The sequence below is a fragment of the Mercenaria mercenaria genome, chromosome 3 (assembly GCF_021730395.1).
Source record: "Mercenaria mercenaria strain notata chromosome 3, MADL_Memer_1, whole genome shotgun sequence".
Taxonomy (NCBI): Eukaryota; Metazoa; Mollusca; class Bivalvia; order Venerida; family Veneridae; genus Mercenaria; species Mercenaria mercenaria.
The window spans coordinates 18,838,226-18,853,015 of record NC_069363.1 but is presented as its reverse complement, the minus strand read 5'-3'; the positions used below and the strand labels follow the sequence as shown (position 1 = coordinate 18,853,015).

The 14,790-nt window shown below is 36.1% G+C and overlaps 1 pseudogene; it reads right to left on the bottom strand.

Annotated features, from left to right (window-relative positions):
- Positions 1-662: 662 nt before the first annotated feature.
- On the bottom strand, positions 663-4,588 carry LOC123561717 (beta,beta-carotene 15,15'-dioxygenase-like; annotated as a pseudogene).
- Between the last annotated feature and the right edge of the window lie 10,202 nt (positions 4,589-14,790).

The window sequence follows — 14,790 nt, the reverse complement described above, 5'->3', positions numbered from 1 at the left end:
ATGCAAATAAACTAAAATGGCGTTAATAGTTTTCCAATAGTTCTTAAAGGTAAGGTACATTTCAATTTCAGTAATACATTATACAAATACCGTTCATGTACTTTCTCTGTACGTTATGCATTAGAGTTTACTTGTATATATTAATTAAACCAAAAGTCATGTTGGACCTGGTCATTTCCCCGCTGTGGCCCAGCAGATGAAATAGTCATTTTGAAATGATTAATAGAAGGAAAAGAGTATTATCAAGACTACTGTATTAAAGGCTCATAATACCTTAGTTTGAAATGTGGCTGCCACATTTTCAGTTATGAACACATTAATTTCTTGTAAAATGCTATTTCTGATAATTACTTTCATTAACATTTGTCAAAGGTTTGAATAATGTTGAATATACTATAATGTTTTAGTGAATCTATTGTTTTTAAGCTCTAACTAATACATTTCATGTGCAAAATTAAAAATAGTGCTTTTCTAACCATGTAAGTGAGCATAAAATCTTTTTGAAAAGCGGTTTCATCTGTTTTTAAGATAAAAAAAAATGCTCGCAAAGTTATAGCAGCTCCTCGTAAAGCTTATTCCTTCAATACATTCGAAGTCAAATCTTGTATACTGCACTTCCCAACAGTGTACTAAAGAGACATAAATAAAGAAGTAAGCAATGTAGAATTATGTAGAGTTATGTTTCTTGTACACTGCACTTCTTCTTTATGGCAGAATCCCTTTCATAAGGTCCTGCTCTGAACAAGTTTTAATAGATTTAGATAATCATTAGATAGTAAGTAAGCCAGTTAGAGTAATAGGCTTTTAACATTGCCCTTTCCTTCATTATTTTCCATCTTTGTGTGCAGTTTGAATAGAATTCCCTTCGATAAATTTCTATATCGGACAAATAGCTGCGGTTTTGAAGACCTATCAATAACCATGGAGTTAAGTTCTGGACAATTTTATTATATATAATTAAAAACAAAGTGTTTTGTATACTTCACACTCATACGGTTTTCTCTTGTGTGAAGTTTTGATATCCCAGTTTATAATATGCTCGAGACAAAAATGTTATTAGTAACTTGAAAAAGAGAAATAATAAAAAGGTAAGCATTATAGATATATAGTTTGTGTACACTGCAATTTCTGTTAATACATACTATCATTGTATAAAGTTTCCGAAATATCCATTCAATAGGATTAAAGTAATGTTTCAGACGAAAGTGTTATGGATAGATAAATCATAAAAAGAAGATAATTAAAAAGTATGCAAGGTAGTGTTATGGTTATTGTACAATGCACTTTCTCTCAATGACCTCTATCATTCCTTGAAGTCCCTTCAAGATTTTTGGAGATATGCTCTGAAATAAGTCATTGTATCTACCTTGTGACGCAATTTGCGTAGACACCGGAGACTCGCAACTAAAAATAAGTTAGTTTTCAAGACTAAACATTGTAAGTAAAAAAAAATGCTGTTGTTTCGCAATAAATACGCGGGATTGTCGCTTCATGGAACTTGCCATATATAAATTTCTTATGAATACATGTGCTAAAACAAACATTAACGAGTAAATTTTGTAAAATAATGAAAAGAACAAGAGTACGCAGGTGCGGCCGTGTACACGTAGATTTTTCCACATTTTTTTTCGGAATGAGTTACGTTTTCATCACGGAAATTGATGCCAATACCGTCTTCCTGCAATCTTGGTATACATGCTTACCTTGTAATATATTACCCATGTTGTCAACTCCAATGAAATGGGAAAGGCACCGGGGTCCTTTAAAACTATTGCACCGAAGTCCTGTAAGCGTACTTCTGTCTTGTACTCTTGAAATAGTCTGGATTACCTGCCCCTTCACTATTGTACTAAAATATATAATACGTCGGGAACCAGACTACTCTTGAAACTGCAACTTTTCTTAGCATGCGTACATACAGTACTTATGCTATACTGTGAGGTGTCCTCTACGAATAGACACCGTGTAAGTGCTATATAATCAAATAAAAAGGGAGATAATACAGAAAGTAAGAAAGGTAGATTTATGGTTCTTGCATATGTGAAGTTGTTTTTCTTGTACGCTATTCTTTCTCTTAATGATCATTGTCATTGTGCGAAGTTTTAAAAAAAATCTCTTCCAAAGGTTAAAAATTTAGAGTTATGCTCCGGGCAAAAAGGGTTATACGTAAATTATATGAAGAAAGAAAAGAAAAACAAAATAACATAGGTAGAGCTATGATTCTTGTACACTGCACTCTCCATCTCTCAGTTGTCTCTGTCATTGTATGAAGTTTTAGCAAAATCTCTTCAATAGTCTCCGGACAAAAATGTTACGGACGCACGCACGCTCGGTGCCGTTATAATATCTTTTGGGGATAATAGTATCAACGCTCTAATATTCGATGTTTTACTGAAAAATGGATCATCAATGGCTGAAGACGGTCAATCGGGGACCAGCTGAACTGTCAGATATATTCATGCAACAGAATGGAATAGCCTGAATAAGGCTTTATGGCAGCAGATAACGATCACAAGTCACCGGCGTAGTCACGACTTACACAGAGTATATTACATTAGTAGATAGTATAGTGTACATTCTCTCAAATTAAAAATATATCGGTCACTATCTACTTGTTTCCGTCAGTCTTTACGTCAATATACAAACAACTGAAGACTATCCAAAGAAAGGATGCTGCTGTAAAATAGTTCAGTAAATGTTGTCGAAGAAGTGGCCGTGTGTTCCAAATGGAATGTTAGTTAGAAGTGACGCAGATGTCATTACAGATAAATCTTTAGCGTCAAGTATGGTGAAGTTAGTAGCGTTTAGAAAGGGGTCGAAAACTGGCAACATTAGGATACCATCGTCTTCTTCTATACCATCTGGTGCGGGAACAAAGTACGCCTCGCTCAGGTATTTCCCAGGTGGCATCCATACACGTTCGTTTATACCTTGACACAAATCTTTCTTCACTATTGCGGTGTGCAGGAAATCTGTCTTGTCTACATTATATACTACACCGTACGTGTAACAGTGATGCTTAGATCTAAAGTTTTCATTAATGGTTGGGAAGTCAAAATTGTTTGCAAACGAAATATTTGATTTACTACTATGCGGCTGGACTTTGGCTTGACCTTCAAAAATATCCACTGTGATTCTTTTAAGAACTGGTTCGGAAAACTGTGCTCTGGCTGTCGCATTCTCTAGCACAGAAAAATCAAAGCTGTGCATGTTTCTTGTGTCTTTGTACGTGCACATATCAATAATTATCTGATTTTTGAAAATTTCAGACTCGTACGCATTTACTATATGTAAAAAGAACAAGTTTTCTGTTTCAAGTATTCTGGTTTTTCCTGTTTTAAGATTTATGACATACAAAGTAGTGTTATCATGTTCTTCCCATTTGAAAGCATCCAATGGTTTAAAGTTCTTTAGCACTCCTATTGGATCTACATAGAAAGGCATAGCTACCAGCACCGCATAATTTTCCGTCACCGCAAACGAATGCATATATGACGCCTTCGAAAGTTCTATTTTAGCTATTGTTTCTCGTTCGCTGGAAGATTTTATGCGCTCTTAAGCCATCACGTTTTTCTCAAAAGGTAAAATAGCGGGATGCGTCACGAATGAGATATGGTTGTCCGTCCCGTATTCAGGAAGTGGGTGCGCTGAGCTTAGAACGATTGCTGATCCTTTGTCTGGGCCGTCTGGAAGATCAGGGCGTACAGACTTTAGAGTATCCAGTGTATAAGGGTCTACCGTATATAAATTCCAGTAGTCGCTTACGACAACGAAATCATTATCCTCTCCTCCAAAGTTTTTAATATTAACGTTCATATTATCTGGTCCGTTTTTAAGCGATTCTAGTTTTTTAGCGATGCTCCACGGTGACTGGACTGAGACTAGCATCAAGTATGGAGCAATACTGTTCATAGCTACAGACTGATTGTAGCACGCAGAGTGTATAATCTTCGTGGAGAAGTAAGCCTGTCCATCACCCTTGAATTTCCAGCTAGCGAGCTTTCCGAAAGCATCTAGAGCGTTCAAAAACTTCTGATTGCCAACCTCAAAACGCCCCAGTCCATTTCGTATCTACAACGGAAGATATTTTTTATTAAATACGTGTCAAACAAAACATAAATCAATAATATGAAAAAATATAAGAACTGATTTTGATAGCCCTAAGTTTTTACTGCTCTTCAATACGTGAGAAAATGTTTTATTTGTTTCTTTTTCTTTTTACTTTCGGTTGATGTTTTTGTAATCTCCATTTCAATATGCCTTTGTACATGAAAATGCCTCGCTACACTACAGATTATACAAAAGACATTAATAGTAAGGATATCATTAAATGAGCTTACCAGAGTTCCTTTCAGCCATTGTGGGAGTGGTTTGTCAAACGATATGGGTATGTCCTCCATTTCGTCCAAGTTTGTTTGAAAAAATAGTTTCCAGTATTCCGTGCAGTATACCGTCTGTCCAAGCAGACTCAAAATAAAAACGTACACTAGCATTTTTAGTTTGAAGATGAAAAGTGGACGAGCTGTGATGTTCTGTTTTACAGTGCTACGTGCAAAACATTTATCTCACATCATATGTAGGTTATATTACTATCATGACAAGATTAGATATATAGTATTTCAAACTATTTTGTAAAAAATTAAAGCTATATAACTACGCCGCTGCATCAGATATAGCGCATCGTGTGGTACATCATGTGTTTTTGTCTGCAAGTTTTACAAAGTTGATTGATTTGGAATCCATTGTAAAACATAGGAAAGGAGTAACTGTAGCAAAAGAAGAAGTGTTATAAGAGAACTGTAGGAAGAGTAGAAAATAGCGAGAGTAAAACCTGTAGTTATAGTGAGTAGACCATAGAAAGAAAAGAACAATTGCACGAGTAGAAGTGCAGCAAGTGTAGCATTTATCATAGACAGAACTGTAGCAAAGGTCGAACAAGGAAGGACAAAATACCTAGCAAGAAATGAACTGCAGGAAGGGTAGAACATAGCAATAGAAGGTATGTAGCAAAAGTAGAATATAGCAAGAGAAGGTATGTTGCAAAAGTAGAATATAGCAAGAGAATGTATGTAGCAGAAGTAGAACATAGCAAGAGAAGGTATGGAAACGTAGATCATAGCAAGAAAAGGTATTTAGCAAAAGTAGAACATAGCAAGAGAAGGTATGTAGCAGAATAGAACATAGCAAGAGAAGGTATGTAGCAAAAGTAGAATATAGCAAGGGAATGTATAAACGTAGATCATAGCAAGAAAATGCAAGTAGCAAGAGTAGAACATAGCAAGAGAAGATATGCAGCAAAAGTAGAACATAGCAAGAAAAGGTATGTAGCAGAATAGAACATAGCAAGAGAAGGTATGCAGCAAAAGTAGATCATAGCAAGAAAATGCAAGTAGCAAGAGTAGAACATAGCAAGAGAAGGTATGTAGCAAAAGTAGAACATAACAAGAGAAGGTATGCAGCAAAAGTAGAACATAGCAAGAGAAGGTATGCAGCAAAAGTAGAACATAGCAAGAGGAGGTATGTAGCAAACGTAGACCATAGCAAGAAAAGGTATGTAGCAAGAGTAGAACATAGGAGGAAAAGATATGTCGCAAGAGTAGAACATAGCAAGTGAAGGTATGTAGCAAACGTAGATCATAGCAAGAAAAGGTATGTAGCAAGAGTAGAGCATATATAGCAAGAGTAGAACATAGCAAGAGGAGGTATGTAGCAAACGTAGACCATAGCAAGAAAAGGTATGTAGCAAGAGTAGAACATACAGGAGAAGATATGTAGCAAGAGTAAAACATAGCAAGAGCAGGTATGTAGCAAGAGTAGAACATAGCAGGAGAAAACATGTAGCAAGAGTAGAACATAGCAGGAGAAGATTTGTCGCAAGACTAGAACATAGCAAGTGAAGGTATGCAGCAAAAGTAAAATACAGCAAGAGAATGTATGTAGCAAAAGTAGAACATAGCAAGAGAAGGTATGTAGCAAACGTAGATCACAGCAAGAAAAGGTATGTAGCAAGAGTAGAACATACAGGAGAAGATATGTAGCAAGAGTAAAACATAGCAAGAGCAGGTATGTAGCAAGAGTAGAACATAGCAGGAGAAAACATGTAGCAAGAGTAGAACATAGCAGGAGAAAACATGTAGCAAGAGTAGAACATAGCAGGTGAAAACATGTAGCAAGATTAGAACATAGCAAGAGAAGTTATATAGCAAGAGTAGAACATAGCAAGAGAAGTTATGTAGCAAGAGTAGAACATAGCAAGAGACGATATGTAGCAAGAGCAGAACATAGCAAGAGACGATATGTAGCAAGAGCAGAACATAGCAAGAGAAGACATGTAGCAAGAGTAGAACATAGCAAGAGAAGTTATGTAGCAAGAGTAGAACATAGCAGGAGAAGGTATGTCGCAAAAGCAGAACATAGCAAGAGAAGGTATGTTTCAATAGTAGAACATAGCAGGAGATCTGTAGTAATAGAAAAATATATAGCAAAAGAAGAACTACACAAAAGAACACTTTAAAAGATGATGTGTAGCAAGAGTAGAACATAGCAGGATGAGATATGTAGCCAGAGAAGAACATAGTAAGATAAGATCTGTTGTTATAGAAGAATATAGCAAGAGAAGAGCGATACAAAAAAGGCCAAAGCAAGAGAAAATATGTAGCAAGAGAAGAATAAAACAAGAGGAGAACTGTAACAAGGACTGGAGAAGAGAAGAACTATATAAATTGAAAAACATATCAAGAGAATATATCTTGCAAGAGTAGAACATAGCAAGATAACTGTACACAGCAAGAGTGTAAAATAGCAAAAGAACATTAAATTAAAAGATAGAAATAGACGTAATAAAACACAGTTTAACATCAGAATTCAACATGATAACATGCATGTTTGACATAATGAGTCATTTTTGCGTAAGTTCACAGGCACATTTTGACATAAAAGACTACTTAACATAACTAGACACTAATTGAAGAAGTGAGCAGCGTATTTTGACATAATAACATATCGTTTTGACAGAACATCAGGCTATATGGACATTATAACTGACATGTTTGTTTATAAGGCAGCTGCGACGTTCCATACAAATGCGCTAGATATAGATACGTTAGTCAATCATCATATCAAAATGATAAATAAAAGTAGATAACCGATTTATTCAACCCTGTTGACTTGTTTATTTTTCAGTATTTGTAACATGGGTAAATGCCGAATTCTGAACCCGGGGATGGTAGCTTGCATTTCTACCATGAACAGGCCAATCAAACTCAGCCTGCAACATTTTCATTTATGTTGCGTTGTACCTGTGGCTTTCCACTTTTTCTTTTATGTAGGAGGCACGCGTTGAGGAGTTAATCTAGTCCAACAGCAACAGCGAGTACTAAAACTTGCTCCTCGATGAAGACGAATTGCAGTGAATATTGTTATGCGTATTTACACCCCATCCCCGCCCAAAGTTGTGAATTTAACTATTCGCTTCCGCCACGTACAAACTGCAAACCCCCATTTACTTCAAACTAAACCATTTTTGTTTAGATCATAGAAACTACAATCTACATCCTGGCGTGAAATGTGGTCTTTGTTTCATTTATTAGTTTATCAACACTTTGTCTGTCAATGTTAGATAAAATTCAAGGACACGTTTCAGAAAATGACACATCATTTTTATCGCGCACTTTGACGGTCCGTTTCAGCGATACTACCGACCTGTACGAAGTTTAGAAAAGCTAAAGTGGGGCGCTGTGTCCGATCATAGTTATTTAATACTGAAAATTGTAAATTATAGCTAATGTCTACGTACTTGTTCTATGCGTGCCTTTGTCATATTATTCGCGTTTTCCGGTAAGGTCGGGCTTATTGTCCCTACTTTTCGACGAGGGCTGGCAATATAGATTTGTCTTTGTCCGGCTATCTGTCAAAGAAAATGAGCGGTACACATATTTCCACAAGTATTTGACTTACCCGCATGAAACTTTACAGGAATTTTGTTGTGCACCGGAAGAGGCCCCAGTCATGAGCATCGACACCTTCTAGGGCTACAAGTTTGATTCTGAGGCTTGCACAACGTACCTAGGAGTGCACCTGATGCAGAACTTCTCCTGGAACATATACACAGTACTCTACGTTTCCTCTGCCGAAACCTCAGAATAACTAATGTGGATACCAAGACCACAGTCTACATATCGTTTGTGTTTCTAAGCCTAGAATACTTTTCAAACTGTTCCACTGTTCGTATGGAACCCTACACCAAAGATCAGACTAAAAAGTTGGAGATGGTACAGGGACGGTAGGCCCGTTATATAACAAATAGGCTCCACATCAGTAGCGTTGCCTCCATGCTGAACCATCTACAATGAGAAACGCTGGAGTCCCGAACATCTTGGGCTCAGTTAACCATGTTATTCAAAATCAACAACCCGCGATCAAATCATGTCATACATGAACACTCTCTCCCCCAAGAACGGTCGCCACTACCGACAAGTAGGGAAACCTTCAATAAATTTCTAAACAGAATCGGCTTAGCTACAAATACCTCCTGTTGACTGTGTGGCTGCTGCCACAATTTAACCGTGCAGACTTGGGTTAAAAGGGGGAAACGTTTCTGGATAACCTTTACTATCGCTCCTTTTTTAGCTATTCCTTTTTTAACATTCTATATAAAGGGAAGGGGTGGTCTAGTGGTTAAGGTGTCGGCCGCTTGACAGTTCTTGTTTTTTTTGTCAGGAAACGGACTCGAGAATGGTTCAAATAAGCTTGAAGTTTCCATCAGAATCGAGATAGAATAAATTAGAGCTAGTATAAATTAAAACAAGAAGGCCATGAAGGGCCTGTATCGCTCACCTGACCTATTGACCATCAAGATTAACATTCTGGCCAAGTTTGATAAAGATATGGTCATAAATGTGATCTCTAAATTGTTAACTAGCTTTTCCTTTGATTTGACCCGGTGACCTAGTTTTTGACCCCACATGACCCAGGTTCGAACTTGACCTAAAGATCATCAAGATAAACATTCTGACGTTTCATGAAGGTACAGTCATAAATGTGGCCTCTAGTGTTAACAAGCTTTTTCTTTGATTTGACCTAGTTTCTGACCCAACTGACCCAGATTTGAACTTGATCTATAGATCATAAAGATCAACATTCTGACCAAGTTTCATTAAGATATGGTCGTAAATGTGGCCTTTACAGTGTTAAAAAGCTTTTCTTTTGATTTGACCTGGTGACCTAGTTTTTATCCCCAGATAACCCAATATTGAACTGGTCCAAGATTTTATTGAGGATAACATTCTGACCAAGTTTCATTAAGACTGGGCCAGAATTGTGACCTCTTGAGTGTTAACAAGCTTTTCCTTTGATTTGACCTGATGACCTAGTTTTTGACCACAGATGACCCAATATCGAATTCGTCCAAGATTTTATTGAGAGTAATATTCTGACCAAGTTTCATTAAGATTGGGACAAAATTGTGACCTCTAGAGTGTTAACAAGCTTTTCCTTTGATTTGACCTGGTAACCTAGTTTTGACCCCAGATGACCCAATATCGAATTCGTCCAAGATTTTATTGAGAGTAATATTCTGACCAAGTTTCATTAAGATTGGGCCAAAATTGTGACCTCTAGAGTGTTAACAAGCTTTTCCTTTGATTTGACCTGGTGACCTAGTTTTTGACCCCAGATGACCCAATATCAAACTCATCCATGATTTTATTGAGAGTAACATTCTTACAAAGTTTCATTAAGATTGGGCCAAAATTGTGACCTCTAGTGTTAACAAGCTTTTCCTTTGATTTGACCTGGTGACCAAGTTTTTAACCCCAGATGGCCCAATATCGAACTCATCCAAGATTTTATTGAGGGTAACATTCTGACCAAGTTTAATTAAGATTGGTCCAAAATTGTGACCTCTAGTGTTAACAGTCAAATTGTTGACGACGGACACGATCACAAAAGCTCACCTTTGAGCACTTTGTGCTCAGGTGAGCTAAAAAAGAACTTAACTTTCTATATTTTCCCTATATTTCCTCTTGCCCTACCCCCATTGCGTAACAATCAAGTGTGACTGAGACAACTTATGACAAAGATGTAATGTAGATACATCTGAGGTTTTCAGTTAAGCTGACCTGAACACAAAATGCCCAATATGAGCTATTGTGATTGCTGTATCACCTTGACTGAGCCGTAAATAATTTCACTGTTTATACTCTAGGGGTCATGATTTTAACCCAACCTCACCCGCTTGAAAATTGGTCAAAGAGACCATATTTTTCTGCCTGATCTATATGAAACCTGGTCAAAGTATCTGCCTTCTACTGGATTATTTGGGGTCAAAATCTAGGACACAAGGCCAACTCACTGAAAACATTTTTAAAGGTGGATAATCAGATTTTGGCCATGTAACGGATTTGTTCGAAACTTTAGCATCTGATCATTTACACTCATTTATGTTCTCTTAACACTTAATACAAATTAGATTTTCACTGGAGGTATTTTTAAAATTTCATCTTCCTATCCTGGTTCCCAACCAAGATAGAGTTATTTTATCATAAGTATAAATTTGATTAACATACTTTGCCTAAGGAAATGTATAAATATTAGACATATTGTAATATATTTGCATTAAAAATTATGTATTTAGATGGAATTCATTAGAAACGCAAGTTTGAAAAATTATTATTACCTCCCTTTGCCTATCTTAGTTGCGCAACCAAGATAGATTGGAAATAAATGAATTCAAAAGCTACACACAGCTTTAAAACTTGCATTTTGGTTCAGATTGTTCAATAGTTGATATGTCTATCAAATGCAAATGTAAAACTAGACATTGTATCGAAATAAAAAGAAATACCCAGCTTTTTATATACTTTCATATTAAAGGGGAGTAATTACAAAATTTTATAAAAACAATAAAAAATACATTTCAAATAGGAATCTAACTCTATGTAATCGGTCTTTTTGTTCCTTAATTAATTCTCTACCAGAATATACAAAAAGTTAAAAATGTCATTAAATGTTGACTAAATGTGAGTGACCACCTTTAAGACTACTGCAACTATATTTTCTACCAGATCTGTAGGAAAACCTAGTTAGATTGTATGTCTTTATAAAATCTAGATCATTAACCAAGTTTTCAATTATTTGACCTAGTGACATAAATTTTGACCTCAGGTACCCCACTTTTGAACTAGACCTAGATCTTATACATATAAACATTCTGACAAAGATTTATGATGATCAAGATGAAAAGTGGCCTCTACAGTGTTGACAAAGTTTTAATATGATGTGACCTAATGACTTAGTTCTTCCCAAAGTAACGCAGTTACAAATTTATCCTAGATTTTTAAAAGACAAAACATTCTGATCAAGTCTCAAGAAGATCTGGAAGAACAAGAATTTAGTGTCCTTTTGAGTGTCAACAATGACTTTTTACAATTTGAACTAATTACCTAGCTTTTAACCTAGATAATCCAGTTTCAAACTCGGCATAGAATTCATACAGATATATTTTCTGATAAAATTGTATGAAGACAAAGTACAAAATATGGCCTACACAGTGTTTAACAAGATTTTTTCTATGATTTGACCTAGTGACCTACTTTAAGAATTCTGGTAACCTATTTTTGAACCTGACAAAGATTACAAAGGGAAAAACACTCTGACAGAATTTTATGACGATCTAGTGACCTAGTTTATGTCCTCAGGTAAAACACTTTTAAACTGACCTTGATTTTATAGAAACCAATATTCTGACAAAGCTGTACAACCCTATATACAAAATGAGGTCTCTAGGTTGCAAGCAAGTATTTTTCTATGATTTGACCAAGTGACCTAGTTTCTGTCCGAACGTAACCCAGATTTGAAATATTCACAGTTTTAATAAGGCATACATTCTGACAAGTTTTAAGACCAAGTAGAAAATGAAGCCTCTAGAGTGTTAACAAGATTTTTCTATGATTTGATCTAGTTTTTGAACTCAAATAATCCAATATGACATTTGATCTAGATTTTATAGAGACAAACGTTCTGACAAAGTTTCATAAAGACCAGTTAGAAAATGAAGCCTCTAGCATATAGGAAGGTTTATATATTAATTGACCTAGTTTTGGAACCCACATACAGTAACCCATAACCCAGAACTTATTGGAGAATTTATCAGGGTTTTATTTTTTACAAAGATTCATTAAGACTGGGCTAAAAATGTGACCTTTAGTGTTAACAGTCGAATTATTGACAACAGATGACAGACACTGGGTGATCACAATAGCTCACCTTAAGCACTATGTGCTAAGGGGGGCTAGAAATCTAACAATCAAGAGGCTCTTGGTAGGGCCTTCTGTATAAGATGTTAGTAAGGTTTAAAACAGGTTGATATGGGTTCATTAACAATTTCAGACCATATAAATAAAAGCACTTTTGAGGCCATATTTTCTACTTTATTAAATGAAACTTAGTGGGTTAATTTCTCTTTACACAAATTAAATCAAGTTTAATGGCGTATCTGGGGTCAAAAACCTGGTAAATAGGTCAAATCAGATTACTTCATTTTAAATTTGACCTAGATTTCATAAAGGCAATCATTCTAGCAAAGCTTTAATACCAGGTAACAAGAGTGCCAGAATGTCACAATATATGCCCGTCACAGCAAATTTCTTTACTCTAGCACCTGTATTTGCAAATGGAATTTTAATTTTGTGGTTGTTTAGTAATCATTGTAAGTCTTTTGTTTTTCAAAGTGCACCAAAAAACTCCTTACCAGGTAGAGATACCTTTAAAATACACCTAAAATGGAAAGTAACATCTATGTTTGTACCACAGAAAAAGTGGTCTTGGTTTTTCCCTATGGTCAATTACAAAAAAAGTTACAATATAAGTTATTTATAGTAACAACTAAGGGAAGTTAATCTTAAAAAAAAACAAGAGCACCGCCTTGCGGGTGCTGACGCTCATCTGATTTTTTTTGTGTAATAGAAATATTGTCCTACCCATGATTTCTAAGTCTAAAAAGGGCCATCATTCTTGCAAAAAGCAGGATAAGTTATGTTTCTTGATGTACAGGTCCACTTATGATGGTGAAAAACTGTTTGCAAGTTTTAAAGCAATAGCTTAATAGTTTATGAGAAAAGTTGACTTAAACATAATACTCAACCAAGAAAATGATTTTCTAAGTCCAAAAGGGGCAATATTATTGCAAAAAGCAGGATGGAGTTATGTTGCTTGCTGTACAGGGTCAGCTTATGATGGTGAACAAGTGTTGCAAGTTTCAAAGCAATAGCTTTGATAGTTAAGAGAAAAAACTTGACCTAAACATAAAACTTAACCAAGAAATCTGATATTTCTAAGTCCAAAAGGGCCATAAATCTTGCAAAAAGAGGACAGAGTATGTTTCTTGCTATAACAGGGTCAACTTATGATGGTGAACAAGTGTTGCAAGTTTTAAAGCAATAGCTTTGATAGTTTAGGAAAAAAGCTGACTTAAACATAAAACTAACCAAGAAAACTGATTTTCTAAGTCCAAAAGGGGCAATAAATCTTGCAAAAAGCAAGATGGAGTTATGTTCTTGATGTACAGGGTCTGCTTATGATGGTGAACAAGTATTCCAAGTTTCAAAGCAATAGCTTTGATAGTTTAGGAGAAAAGTTGACCTAAACATAAAACTTAACCAAGAAATCTGATATTTTCTAAGTACAAAAGGGGCCATAAATCTTGCAAAAAGCAAGATGGAGTTATGTTTCTTGCTATACAGGGTCAGCTTATGATGGTGAACAAGTATTCCAAGTTTCAAAGCAATAGCTTTGATAGTTTAGGAGAAAAGCTGACCTAAACATAAAACTTAACCAGGCAACGCCGACGCAGACGCAGACGCCGACGCCGACGCCGACAACCGCTCAAGTGATGACAATAACTCATCATTTTTTTTCAAAAAATCAGATGAGCTAAAAAGAAAAAAAAAAAATCCCCCCAAAAATTGTAAGTACACACAAAAATCTTTACCAGGTAGAGATTGGTCAAAATACACCTCAAAATTGGATGTAGCATGCATGTTGTCCTACAGAAAAGTGGTCTCGATTTTTCCCTATGACTAGTAATAAAAAAGTTACAATATAAGCTATTTATAGTAAAAACAAAGGGAAGTAATTCTAAAGAAGGGAACTGCGCATGACACTTCGTCTCATGATAGTGTATAATTGTGTGAAATTACATCAAAATCCCTCCATGCATGAAGAAATGCTTCGGACAGTCATTCTTGTATCTGACCTTTGGCCTCTAAGTGTGACCTTGACTTTAGACCTAGGGACCTGGTTCTTGCGCATGACACTCCGTCTCATGGTGTTGAACATTTGTGCCAAGTTATATCAAAATCCCTCTATGCATGAAGAAGAAATGCTCCGGAGAAAGTTTTCATTCTTGTATCCTTTGACCTCTAAGTGTGACCTTGACCTTAGATCTAGGGACCTGGTTCTTGCGCATGACACTCCATCTCGTGGTGGTGAACATTTGTGCCAAGTTATATCAAAATCCCTCCATGCATGAAGAAGATATGCTCCAGACAGTCATTCTTGAATTTGACCTTTGACCTCTAAGTGTGACCTTGACCTTAGACCTGGTTCTTGCGCATGACACTCCGTCTCATGATGGTGAACAACTGTGCCAAGTTTCATCAAAATCCCTCCATGCATGTAGAAGATATGCTCCAGACAAAGTCTGTGGACGCTGCCAGCCCGCCCACCCCCCCGCCAGGGGCATTCCCATAATACGTCCCGTTTTTCAAACGGGCGTATAAAAATACTGTTTAT